The sequence below is a fragment of the Podarcis erhardii genome (genome assembly GCF_964252035.2).
Source record: "Podarcis erhardii genome assembly, chromosome: 2".
NCBI classification, from domain to species: Eukaryota; Metazoa; Chordata; class Lepidosauria; order Squamata; family Lacertidae; genus Podarcis; species Podarcis erhardii.
Genome location: NC_138498.1, coordinates 20553870 through 20566141, shown reverse-complemented (window position 1 = coordinate 20566141; position 12272 = coordinate 20553870). Strand labels below are relative to the sequence as shown.

Genomic DNA, 12272 nt, shown 5'->3' with positions numbered 1-12272 from the left:
GATCGGGAGAATATGGAGGCTGGGACAACTCAGTAACCTCAGTAACGATTTCACACGGAATATGCAATTCTTCTGCCATCATTCAGATAGACAAACACCGATTGTGCACCAATAACTCACAAACTCTGTCAACATTTGCCCCTGTTCTGCCCGTCGATGGTCTGCCAGATTGAGGGTCAATTTTAATGGTTTGCCGCCCTTCATGGAAATGCTTAAACCACTCATACGCTGTCTTTTGAGTTACAGCTTCATCTCTGTATACAATTGTGAGCATATCGTGTGTTTCTGATGCAGATTGGATGTTCAAATATTTCTCGCTGTCCAATTTCTGTGACCATTCACTGAACATTCCGGTCACACCTTGTACTATTCACATTTACCTGTGAATAAGTCTCACTGAACTCAATGGGGCTTTCTTCTGAGTAGACATGCCTAGGGTTGCACTGCAAGGCAACAAACCACGGTTAAAACTAGTCATAGGTAAGTATTCTGTCTGCACCAAATATGCATAATTATTGCAGCGAACAACAGGGCAAGAACTCTACATAGCATTTCACCACAAGATTCTCAGATTCTCTCTGTTCAAAAGTGGGATACAATGTTTTAAGATTTGTTTCGGAATTTTTGTTACTTTGCACAAGCTTGTTCTAGCACTACAGTCATACCTCGGGTTGAAGTAGCTTCAGGTTAAGTATTTTCGGGTTGCGCTCCACGGCGATCCAGCAGTAACGGAGCGTGTTACTTCCGGGTTTCACCACTCGCGCATGCACAAATGCTCAAAATGACGTCACACGCATGTGCGGAAGCAGCAAAATGTGACATGCACAGATGCGCAGTCGTGTGTTACGTTCTACTCAGGATGCGAAGGGGGCTCCGGAACGGATCCAGTTCGCATCCAGAGGTCCCACAGTATTTTGGACTTTCTTGAAATATGTATCCACTATGATACTTCTCTCAGATCTCTCATAGTTCTAGTAACTGTGAATGTTGAATCAAGGGTCAGCATTGCTGTAACACCAGCAGTTAAGCTATAAGTGACCACGGAAGACAACTGCAGTGAACTGGAGAGTCAGATTTAAAGAGAGCCAACCTTTCTCCATCTTATCTCTCTGTGGTCTCTGCTGCTCAAACTTTTTCTCCAAGCCTGGATCCAGTGCCAGAAATCAGCACAGCTGGGCTAGAAGACCTTGGAAGCAAGTGCAGTCAAAGGTTTTGGTTCCCTTCAACTAGTGCCTCATTTGCATGTGAAGAATCAGATCCCACTATACATGATTCGGGCAGAAATCTTTCCAAACATAGGTTGCCACCCTCACATCTAATTTGATCTGTCATGACTGTAAGAGCAGATATACAGGAAAGATCACATAAGGGGAAAGACTGAAGCAGTCAGAGAAATATCTGCAGTTCAACTGACCTCCCAGGTCTGACCTCAGATTAATAATTAGCTCAACTAGCCAGCTGACTAAGGAACAAGCAACATCTACTGGATTTATGCCATGAATTTTCAAACTCACTGCAGCAACCAGGCATGATCTGACTACATAGAGTCTATTAGAATCTGGCTGCCCACCTCTCGGGAGAGACAGAACATATCCACTCTTTCTTGTAGACATTAGTTATGAGCCAGCCTTCCGGCTTCAATTCTAAGGGCTGGTTCTTGCTTTGAAAGCTCTTTATGACTTGGGACCAACATGCTTCAGAGAAAGCCAGCTCCCATACGAGCCCAGTTGTGGGCAATGTTCTCCACAGCAAGCCTCCTCCAGGTGTCCATGCTATAGCAAAGAAAGACATCTACAGTCATACCTTGGTTCTTGAACAGAATGTGTTCTGGGAGTCCATTCGACTTCCTGAACTGTTCAAAAACCAAGACGCGGCTTCCGATTGGCTGAAGGATGCTCCTGCAGCCAGTCGGAAGCCACACCGGATGTTTGGCTTCCGAAAATCGTTCAAAAACCGGAACACTCACTTTTGGGTTTCAATCGTTTGGGAGCCAAGGCGTTTGAGATCCAAGGTACAACTGCATAGTGGAGAACAGGTCCTTGACCATAGCTGTTCCAGAGGCTCAGAGCTGTTCTGGCCTTAAAGCTTTGCAGAGAGAATGAAAGCTATAACTGCAAAGTGAGCATTGTGGGTGAATGCTGCTGCTATGATTGAGATTTTTTTAAAAAGCTCTGTGAATTATTTCTACTGTTTTATTTAGGCCAGAAGACACCTATGCAGGGCATAGTTTGAACGAAACAAGGAGGGTCAAAATACAGCATACTGGAGAAACATGGTTGTCAGAGCCACCCGAGGTCCCAGCTCACAAGAGACCAAAGTCCAGTCCAAGTTATGTACAAAAGGATTTATTGAAGATCATTGTAGCCATTACATCCCAACTCCGTGGCTCCGCATCTGTTACCCTTAGATGTTAGAAGTCCCCTCTGAGTCCGTCCCTCCCCTGCACCAATTTAAGAGGCTTGTACTGCTCCACCTTTTCCTCTCTTTCCTTTTCCGCAGGGTCTTCCTGCCCCCCTGTCTTCCCTCTTTCCGGGACTCCCCAGAGGCTGAGTCTTCTCCCGCCTGCTCCCCCCTCCTTCGTGCTTTGGCACCAGGCTCCTCCTCAGAGCTCTCCTCATTTCCGCGCGCCTCTATATTTGAACTTGGCGCGCGTACGTTGCCTCTGACCTTCCTTTCTACAGTTACGCTGCTCTCGGTACTACACTCCTCCCTTTCAGGCAGGACGTCTTGCTCCGAACTCCTCCCCCTTCCTCCTTCCTGTCCTGCTCTTTCTGACACACTGGCAACTCCCCCCCCTCCACTCCTTTCCGACGGGGGAGCTGGTCCCGCTTTGCCACTCCCACTGGGGATTCCCTCTTCGTTCCCCTCTTTCTGACTGCTTCCCTCTCTATTGCCCCTTGGCCTGACCAGGGGGGCTCCCTTCTGGGAATCCTCTGATTCGCTAGACGGACTTTGGGACAACCTCGGCTCGTTGTCGTCCTCTTCCTCCTCGCCCTCGCTCTCTGTCTCCTCTCTCCCTAAAACCCTGACAATGGTAAAGAACCTCAGGTCCATTCTGCATCTTAACTCTATGAAACCCACCTGCCAGAAATAGATTCTGCTCCTAATCTGGTCCCTGTGCCATTTGTATGATCCATGTTTGGCAAGCATGGATGATGTAGTTTAAAGTGTCTAAAGGGAAAGGACCCCAGACAGTTAAGTCCAGTCAAAGACAACTGTGGGGTTGCGGAGCTCATCTCATTTTCAAGCCAAGGGAGCCAGCGTTAGTCCACAGACAGCCTTCCGGGTCATGTGGCCAGCATGACTAAACCGCTTCTGGCACAACAGAACACCGTGACAGAAACCAGAGCACATGAAAACACCATTCACCTTCCTGCCACAGTGGTACCTATTTATCTACTTGCACTGGTGTGCTTTCAAACTGCTAGGTTGGCAGGAGCTGAGACAGAGCAACAGGAGCTCACCCCATTGCAGGGATTCAAACTGCCAACAAAACATCCTCACAGTCTCCACTCAACCCACCAGGAAAGGCAAAAGCAGTTCAACACATACAAGGAGGTATGTTCCACCCTCCAGTAATCATTTATTCCTTGTTGCTCTGATTGCATCTTAGCTATGGATGGGAAGAATTGAGCACTGTATTGGCATGTAAAAAGCCTGTGGAGATGGGAATTGAAAGTATTTTCATGCCCATGTTGGAGGCAGCTTCCTTGAACATAGCCTAGTGGGCAAGTTTAAGTGAGTTGCCCAAGGCACATGTCTATAAAACAAGAAACACATGTAGAAGTAAAATAGATCTGGGTGGTTAAAACCAGGCTTCCCTAAACTTGGTGCCCTCCTGATGTTTTAGACTATAACATGCATCAGCCATAGGTTCTGGGATGGCTGGTAAAGCAATAAAGCTATGGCATGTGTCCAGTGCTCTTTTTCTGGGGGGACGCATACCCCTAAACATTTTGCAAATATTTGCACTTTTGTCCGTTTACTGTATTTATTTTTCCCGATTTGATTTTCCCCGAATGGTGATTTTCTTGAATCAAAATGAGAGTACCCCTAAACATTTTTTAGGGGGGGGGGGAAGGCACGGCATATGTCACTAGAGAAGGTAAAAACTCACCGCGGTCATGGTGAGCCAATCTGATCCGGCAGACTGTGAGCGACAGTTATTATTTCTAGATCCCAAATATGAGCAACAGTGGTACAAGCAAGCAAAAACCCCAAACCAAAACAAATCATGCCTCTTGAGCTTCCCTAAGGGAATTTACTGCAATTCCACTTTGAACAATAGGCCCAGGTTTTTTGCAAAAAGAAGGAAAAGAGCAGAAACATAACACTCCCGCAGCCTCTCGCGAAATGTGATATTTCCACCAAAAAAAGGGAGAGGAGGACGGGGGAACAAAAGCGTCTCATTTCAACGCTCAATCTGAGATGTGTTTCATTTGAATTACAAGTGCAACAGGAAGCTGAACCACAGACACGGGTTAACGTCTAACAACTGCCAGAAAGTTCCCAAGGTATCTGAGCAGCAACAGATAAACTTTCGTTCACCAACGATTCTTCAACCCTCTTCGTTTCGGGGAATCCATTTCCTATTGAGTTGCATGCAAGGGATCCCTGCACAACACAGAGGATTCTGGGACCAGAGGAGCAACCTGGCTGCCGATACAAATGCTGGTCACCTCTGATGGGCTTGATCAATTAGATTTATGTCCTGCTTGTTGACTAGTGACTTACAACATACACAAAATGCAATAGATAAAGGAACAACACACTCTAAAGGAAAACAACCATATGAGTCAGCATCAGATTTTCCTTGCAACAGGGCAGTTAGTAGTAATGGAAGGTCTTTGGGGTTGTTTTTTGGGTAGGGGTTAGTGAGAGGCAAGTTGGTGTACACTTCTGCCTGCTGGTGGCTGGCTGTCCTGAGATGGGCAGGGGACAGTCTTGCTCAGCTTTCCCCAACCTGGTGCCTTCCAAGTTTTGGTGGACTATAATTCACCTTATCGCAGACCATTGATCATGCTGGCAGGCATTATGGGGAACTGTAGTCTAACAACACCTGGAAGGCACCAGGCTGTGTTAGCTGAAGCAAGTAAAGGTAAAGGGACCCCTGACCATTAGGTCCAGCCGCGGACGACTCTGAGGTTGCGGCACTCATCTCGCTTTATTGGCCGAGGGAGCTGGCGTACAGCTTCCGGGTCATGTGGCCAGCATGACTAAGCCGCTTCTGGCAAACCAGAGCAGCGCATGGAAACGCCGTTTACCTTCCCACTGGAGCGGTACCTATTTATCTACTTGCACTTTTGACGTGCTTTCGAACTGCTAGGTTGGCAGGAGCAGGGACCGAACAACGGGAGCTCACCCCGTCGCGGGGATTCGAACCGCCAACCTTCTGATTGGCAAGTCCTAGGCTCTGTGGTTAAACTTCACCTCTCCCCCTTGCTCTCATCATCACCCATGGGCAGTGTTAGAAACTTGGATATATAAGCTAATTGCCAAATACCTCCTTAAACCTTTGTTACAGTTGCCACCACATAATGTCTAGAAGCCATTTCCTCCTAATGAAGTTCATTTCCATTTCTACGCCACTTTATATTTTAAAGGAAAAAAATCTCAAAGCGGTTGACAACACATTAAAACAGGCCCAGCAAAGGAAGGATGGATACAAAAACATAGGGAATAGGCAGAAATGGCGAAACTTACCAGACTGGTTGCACCAGTCACAAAATGTGCCTGGCTAATTTTGGACATTGCCCATGGGGAATATAGTTTTAATTCCTTGGGGCATACCCAGTGGCAGGACACTAGACAGGAAGATCAAGAATGGTTGAATGTTGGTTTCTTCAAAGAAGCATGTCTGCCATCACTTATCTTCCTACTGGGGAATCCCAACCTCTCAAGGAATCCAGGGGGTACCCTCAAGTACAATTAAAAAACCTATTCCAAACTAGTCTACCCCACGTACGCCATGCCAACATTGTTTTAAGACAGCAAATGTCTACTGGCAGCACCTGTAGATTATACAGAAGAAGAGCTAAAGGCATCTAACACTTTTTTGTGCTGGGACAGTTTAGTGAACAGCAGAGATGCACTGAACATGCCCAACAGGCAGTTGCAGCCACTAGCTCAACTCAGCATAGCAGCTTCTTATAACTTTATTTTTTTGCAAATATTTATAAACCACCACTTCCTAAAAAAATGTAAAGGCATAATATATCAGAAAATTATAAAACAAATGGCCAACAATGAATCAAACTTTCCATTTTTAGGAGCAGTCACGAAAAAGTGCTCAACCACAAGTTGGCCAGACTTTTCAGATTCTCTCCGCTACTAGCAAAAAAAACAAAAACAAAACCCTTCTAAGTGGAAGCATATAGAATTGCTGAGAAACTCTGCCTTCTCAAGAATACCCATATGGCGGCAACTGCAAAACACAGACCTGGCCGGATCAGCCAAATGGCAAACATGATGGTAAAATATTGCAGTCCTCAGCTTGCAGAAACAGATGTTTTGGGAATAAGCGCAGCAAATACAATTTCACACCTTGCTTGTTTGTGCAGTACTTCAATCTTACTTAGCTGTCCTGAGGTTGCCATCCACTTTCATGCTTAGTTGGCACATTTTGGGAGTCAAAAGATTTCTCTGCTCAAAGGAGCCATGAGAAACCACTTCCATCATGATATGAAGATGCAGATCCACCATTAAAAACCACTGGAATATACTGGGCTACCGTGTTGAGTTTGGCGACCCAGATTCATGGGGGAATCCCTAGTGATGTTGCTCTCTGTCTATCTCAGAGCTGCTGTGACATGCAAATGAGTCAGGAATTTATGGAGGGTTTTTGTGTGTGTATTGCAACAGAAATGATTTACCGTGACGTAGAAGAAACTACTGGGGTCTCTCTGGCAACTATCCAGATTGCCACTAAACATGCAAACAAGACGTCTTTCATTTTTCATTGGGAAAGACTTAATCAACAAAACACTCCTTGGGAACGCATTGCAGGATGCCGAGCACAAATGTAACCACTGGCAGCAACAAAACATAACATCCTGAACTCAACTACCTGCCCACAGATCATAGAATTGTTGAGCTGGAAGGGACCACAAGGGTCATCTAGTCCAACCCGTAGCAATGCAGGAGTCTTTTGCCCAAACCCGCAAACCTGAGTCTCATGTTCCACCAACTGAGCTATCTAGCCACATTGCATGGTAACCAGATGTTGCCTGGACTCCCAACTCCCATCAACCCCGGACAGAATGGTGGACGGGCAGGGATGATGGGATTTGTAGTCCCAGCAACCTCCGGAGGCCACCACGTTGCTTATAGCCTCATCTGTGCTTTTCGGTGCGGCACACCGATTCGTAGATCTCCTCAAAACTGGGCAGTAAGACGCTTGCGTAATCAAAGGCGCATCACAGGAAGCCAGCGATCTGATTTTTCATTTCCCGATTCCCTGCGTCAGAATCGGTCCCCAAGACAAAATCTTACAGAGAGCACTGACGCTGGATCCAGGCTTGCGGCTCTCACAAGCCCGACATTCGTGGAGGGGGGGGGGGAGGGAGACAAGAGAACATAATGCACCAAGCTGGCTAGGCTGATGCGCCGGGTACGCCTCGATCCTGCCTCTGGTCCTTTCCCAGGGAATCCGGCGGAACAGCAGCAGCCCCGCGCACCGCAACGCGCAACCTGGAAAGGTCATGGATCCGGCGCCCTCCAGCGCCCACCCACGCCGCCTCCCGACTGCCCTTCCTCCGAGGAGCGAGCCAGCCAGCCTTGCCCGTTCTCCCAGGACCTAAAAATAAAAACAACGTGAAATCTGCGGGAATTATATGGATAATCTACTTGCCTGCTTGCTGCAGTGGACGGGCTCCCACCCCGCGCTAGAGTGCAAAAAAAAGAAGAAGGGAAAAAAAGAAGTAGACGTTGCCAGACCTAACAAAGAAATCTCTCTCTCTCTCCTGCTAGAATTTCGCTTTGATGGTATCTCGAGGTTCCCGGGGAGGAACGAGGGTTGAAGAAGGAGAGAGGGGGGGGGGCGGGCAAGGAAGCGATTCCGCCGATCGCCCACTTCTCCCTTCCGTGGAGAAGAAAAAGGGGTTGCGCGGGGGGGGGGGGAGAGGAGGGGTGACATTAGGAAGAAGCAGATTGCTTAAAGCCAACTGATTCCCCAAGCAGTGGCCAACCGGACTGGAGACGCACCCCAGGCTTCATAAGGGGGTTCCCCCTTGCAAAGAAAGCAGAGCCCTCCCCCCGCAATTGTTAGACCCCCCCAAAAAAAAACTTTGCAAGGAAAGAACCCCCCCCCCCCAGTCCCCGCTCCTTTCTTTCCGTCCAGCGTCTCTTCGCAGCAGCGTCCAATTCATTTCCTTCCTTCCCCCTCCATCCTTTCCCCTTACCTGGCTCAGCGGCGGATCCAGGCGATGCCTGCGCTCCCCCCAGCCGCCGGGAAGAGGAAGGAGCCCGTCGGCCGTAGCTGGGCGAGAGAGCCAGACCGGCCTCTCTCCTGCTCCTCCTCCTTCGCCGCTCGCTCACCCCGCGCTCAGGAGCCAGCCAAACCCTCCGCCTCCCACCTTGGGCAACAGTTGGCAGTTAGCGCGGAAGCCACGCCTCCACCCCCCCCCCCGCAGGCTGTTGCTAAGCGCCCCGGCCCCCTCATTGTATCCTTTCGGCGGCATCAAAACGGGGCGGGGGCGCGAAGATTCCAAAAGGGAAAGTGGGCGGCGCCAAGAGTTTTTAGAGTTTGTTGTTGTTTAGTCGATTAGTCGTATCCGACGCTTAGTGACCCCATGGACCAGAGCACGCCAGGCACCTCTGTCCTCCACTGCCTCCCGCAGTTTGGTCAAACTCATGCTGGTAGCTTCGAGAACACTGTCCCACCATCTCGTCCTCTGTCGTCCCCTTCTCCTTGTGCCCTCCATCTTTCCCAGCATCAGGGTCTTTTCCAGGGAGTCTTCTCTTCTCATGAGGTGGCCAAAGTATTGGAGCCTCAGCTTCACGATCTGTCCTTCCAGTGAGCACTCAGGGCTGATTTCCTTCAAAATGGAGAGGTTTGGTCTTCTTGCAGTCCATGGGACTCTCTAGAGTCTCCTCCAGCACCATAATTCAAAAGCATCAATTCTTCGGCGATCAGCCTTCTTTATGGTCCAGCTCTCGCTTCCATACATCACTACTGGGAAAACCATAGCTTTAACTATACCGACCTTTTAGAGGTAGCCGCTAGCAAAGCTTCCATCAGGGGTCTGTGGCATGCAAGCAATGGGGATGATGCGGGGTGGGTGGGGGCTGTGGTTGGGAATGCGTGGCTCGCTGCAAAGAGCAAGAAACTACGCCCGTTGCGGAAACTTGAGTTTCATTGGGGGTGAAGTTCCCGCATTCGAGCATACGAACCCAGTTGGCCTCAGTGGAACATGCTTCTGAGCAAATGGGCTTAGGGTCGTGCTTGTTACCAATCCTTTCAGTTTGTGTTGCAGGTACACACACACACACACAGAGAGAGAGAGTGCTAGGAGTTTGCAACACTTAAGGGATTGCCTTCACCCAGCTGTTATTAACGTCAGAAACCATCTGGCCCATAGCTGTCAACGTTTTCCTTTTTTAAAAGGGAAATTCCCTTATTCCGAATAGGATTCCTCATGAGAAAAGGGAAAAGTTGACAGCTATGATCTGGGCTGGGTGCCAACTTGGAATAAAAGTCGCACCCCTGCATAACTGTGCACATGACATGGTGCACACGCACCGTTTGAATGGCAGTGCCCATCAACTTTGGAAGCCCTGCCCCTCTCAAATATTTTATTGGGGGGAGGGGAGGGAGAAAGACCCCTTGGTGCTTTGAGCCCACCCAGGGGTGGCTTTGGGCAAGATTCCTGCATTGCTGGGGTTTGGACTAGATGACCCTCTGGGTCCCTTCCAACACTACAATTCATATATGTGTGTGCGCGCACTTGTATGTTTGTTGTGAGCCTGCGGGTTTGCAGAAGCCAGCTCCTAGGTGCAATGCCCAGCATTTGCAGGTAGGACCGGGAAATTCCTCAATTCCTCAAGAGCGGCTGCCAGTCAGTGTAAATAGAGAGTGTTGAAATAGATGGACCAATGGTCTGATTTATAAAGCTGTCCCCATCTCTCCCCCTCCCCCCAAATGACATGCCTGTACAGTGGTACCACAGGTTAAAAACTTAATTTGTTCTGGAGGTCTGTTCTTAACCTGAAACTGTTCTTAACCTGAAGCACCACTTTAGCTAATGGGGCCTCCCGCTGCCACCGCGCAATTTCTGTTCTCATCCTGAAGCAAAGTTCTTAATCCGAGGTACTATTTCTGGATTAGCAGAGTCTGTAACCTGAAGTGCCTGTAACCTGAAGCATCTGTAACCTGAGGTACCACTGTACTGGAGAGAGTAAGATTAAAACAAAAATAAAATGCTTCGTAAGACAGGGAAATCAATATTCTATTTCTCCTATTGCTACAATATTCTCTGCAGGATACAGAGAAAAGTACATAACACCCCCCCCCCCCCCGGAGAAGTATTTAGTAGGAATCAGCAGATAGCATAATTAAAGTTACTTAAGGATATGAAGGAAGAAATTTCAGCTGTGATTCCATGCACACTTACAATACTTTAAAACAAAGTGCCTCCCCCCCAAAAAAAATCCCCAATGCCACTTTTTCCAGTGACACATTTAGGACGGATGGACTTTGAAGTCCAGATCCGTTGCCCATACATAGATGAATGTAGTGGAATGCAACCCTAGGCAGAGAAAACAATCCAATAAGCTCCTGTACTGCAATAAGGAATCCAGATTCTGCATGCAGAGCGTTATGGCCATGTAAGCAGTGAGCATGCTCATTTTCCTATGCAGGCATAATAGTAAGACTTCCAACTTCCTTTTGAAGGTCCCCCTTTCTGGTGTCTGGAACAGTGGACTAGTAAGACACCATATTAAAAAAGGAGGTTTGTACAGTATATCATGCTATGTGCAGCAGTCTCTGTGTATTTTCTCAACGCAGGTGTAACATTCCCTGCTGCCAAGGTGCGATCTCCTTTAGAAACTGAATTTTCGGGTTTCCACCTGAAAACAACTCCACCATGGCTTTACATGGATAGGCATTCTCCGTTCTCTAAGGCAGAGCTTCCCAAACTTTTCATGTTGGTGGCACACTTTTTGGATGTGCATCATTTCGTGACGCAGTAATTCAGTTTTACTAGAAAATCGGAGGTTAAAATACGTATTCTTTTGCTCCATAAGACACACTTTTTTCCTCCTGAAAAGTAAGGGGAAATGTCTTTGTGTCTTATGGAGCAAATGCGTGGTCCCTGGAACCAAATTGCCCAGGGGCAAAAAGCAGATCGTGCTTTTTTTTTTTTTTAGAAAGAGGGAAGTGGGTGTTGAAACGAAGCCGCAGAGCAGCTGGTCGGCAAGCGATCAGGAGGCAGATAAGGGAGGCTAGCGATAAAGGAGGCTGCCTGGGAGGGGGGAGGTAAAAGCCCATGGATCCTCAGGATTTTTGCTAGCGATAAAGGAGGCTGCCTGGGAGGGGGGAGGTAAAAGCCCATGGATCCTCAGGATTTTTGCATTGGGTCACCCCAAATTAACCATCAGATTACATAGCATGTCCATGGCTACAGCCTGCACCCCAAAAAATCACGCATCCACTGTTTTGTGGGGCCGCAATGGCGCAAAAATGTGGTTACAAAGCACGAATCCACATGGATTCTCAGGATTCTCAGGATTTTTGCATTGAGCTACCCCAAACTCACCATCAAATCACATGTCTGTGGCCATAGCATGAACCACAAAAATCACACATCCACTGTTTCGTTCAGAATTTTTCTTCTTCTTGTTTTCCTCCTCTAAAAACTAGGTGCGTCTTATGGTCAGGTGCGTCTTATGGAGCGAAAAATACGGTAATCCCTTTCCAGCCCTGGGAGGAGCATGGATAAAGTTTGTGTGACACACCTATACACTGCAGCCGACACACTAATGTGTAGTGACACACAGTTTGGAAAGCTCTGCTCTAAAGACCTGCATTCTAGCTGCTGTTTCCATCTCAACTTGGGCCTCTGCATTACCCATCCCTCTAGGGAATGAGCCCCATCTGCATTCTCAATCCTGCAATAAGGCAGAAAAACCTGCACTAACTTCTCTTACTGATGATGGTGGTTAGCGTTTTTCAATAAAGAATGAAATAGTATGCCAAAGCAATAACGTAACTAGAAACTGTTTCTCATGCATGTTTCACGGCTAACTGACATTTCCCTTCTTCCTCCCTGCAC

General features: G+C 47.9%; 1 protein-coding gene across 4 annotated transcripts in view; it reads right to left on the bottom strand.

Annotated features, from left to right (window-relative positions):
- The window catches only part of RAB11FIP4 (RAB11 family interacting protein 4), a 206285-nt gene that overhangs the window by 35058 nt on the left and 158955 nt on the right, over positions 1–12272 (bottom strand). Inside the window, exon 1 of one of the 4 annotated variants that reach the window (XM_081849668.1) lies at positions 8400–8556. The exons of the other annotated variants lie outside the window; for them this stretch is intronic. The gene's annotated coding sequence lies outside the window, so the exon portion shown is untranslated. Of the gene's footprint in view, positions 1–8399; positions 8557–12272 lie in introns of those variants that run through there. 4 annotated transcript variants of the gene reach the window in all.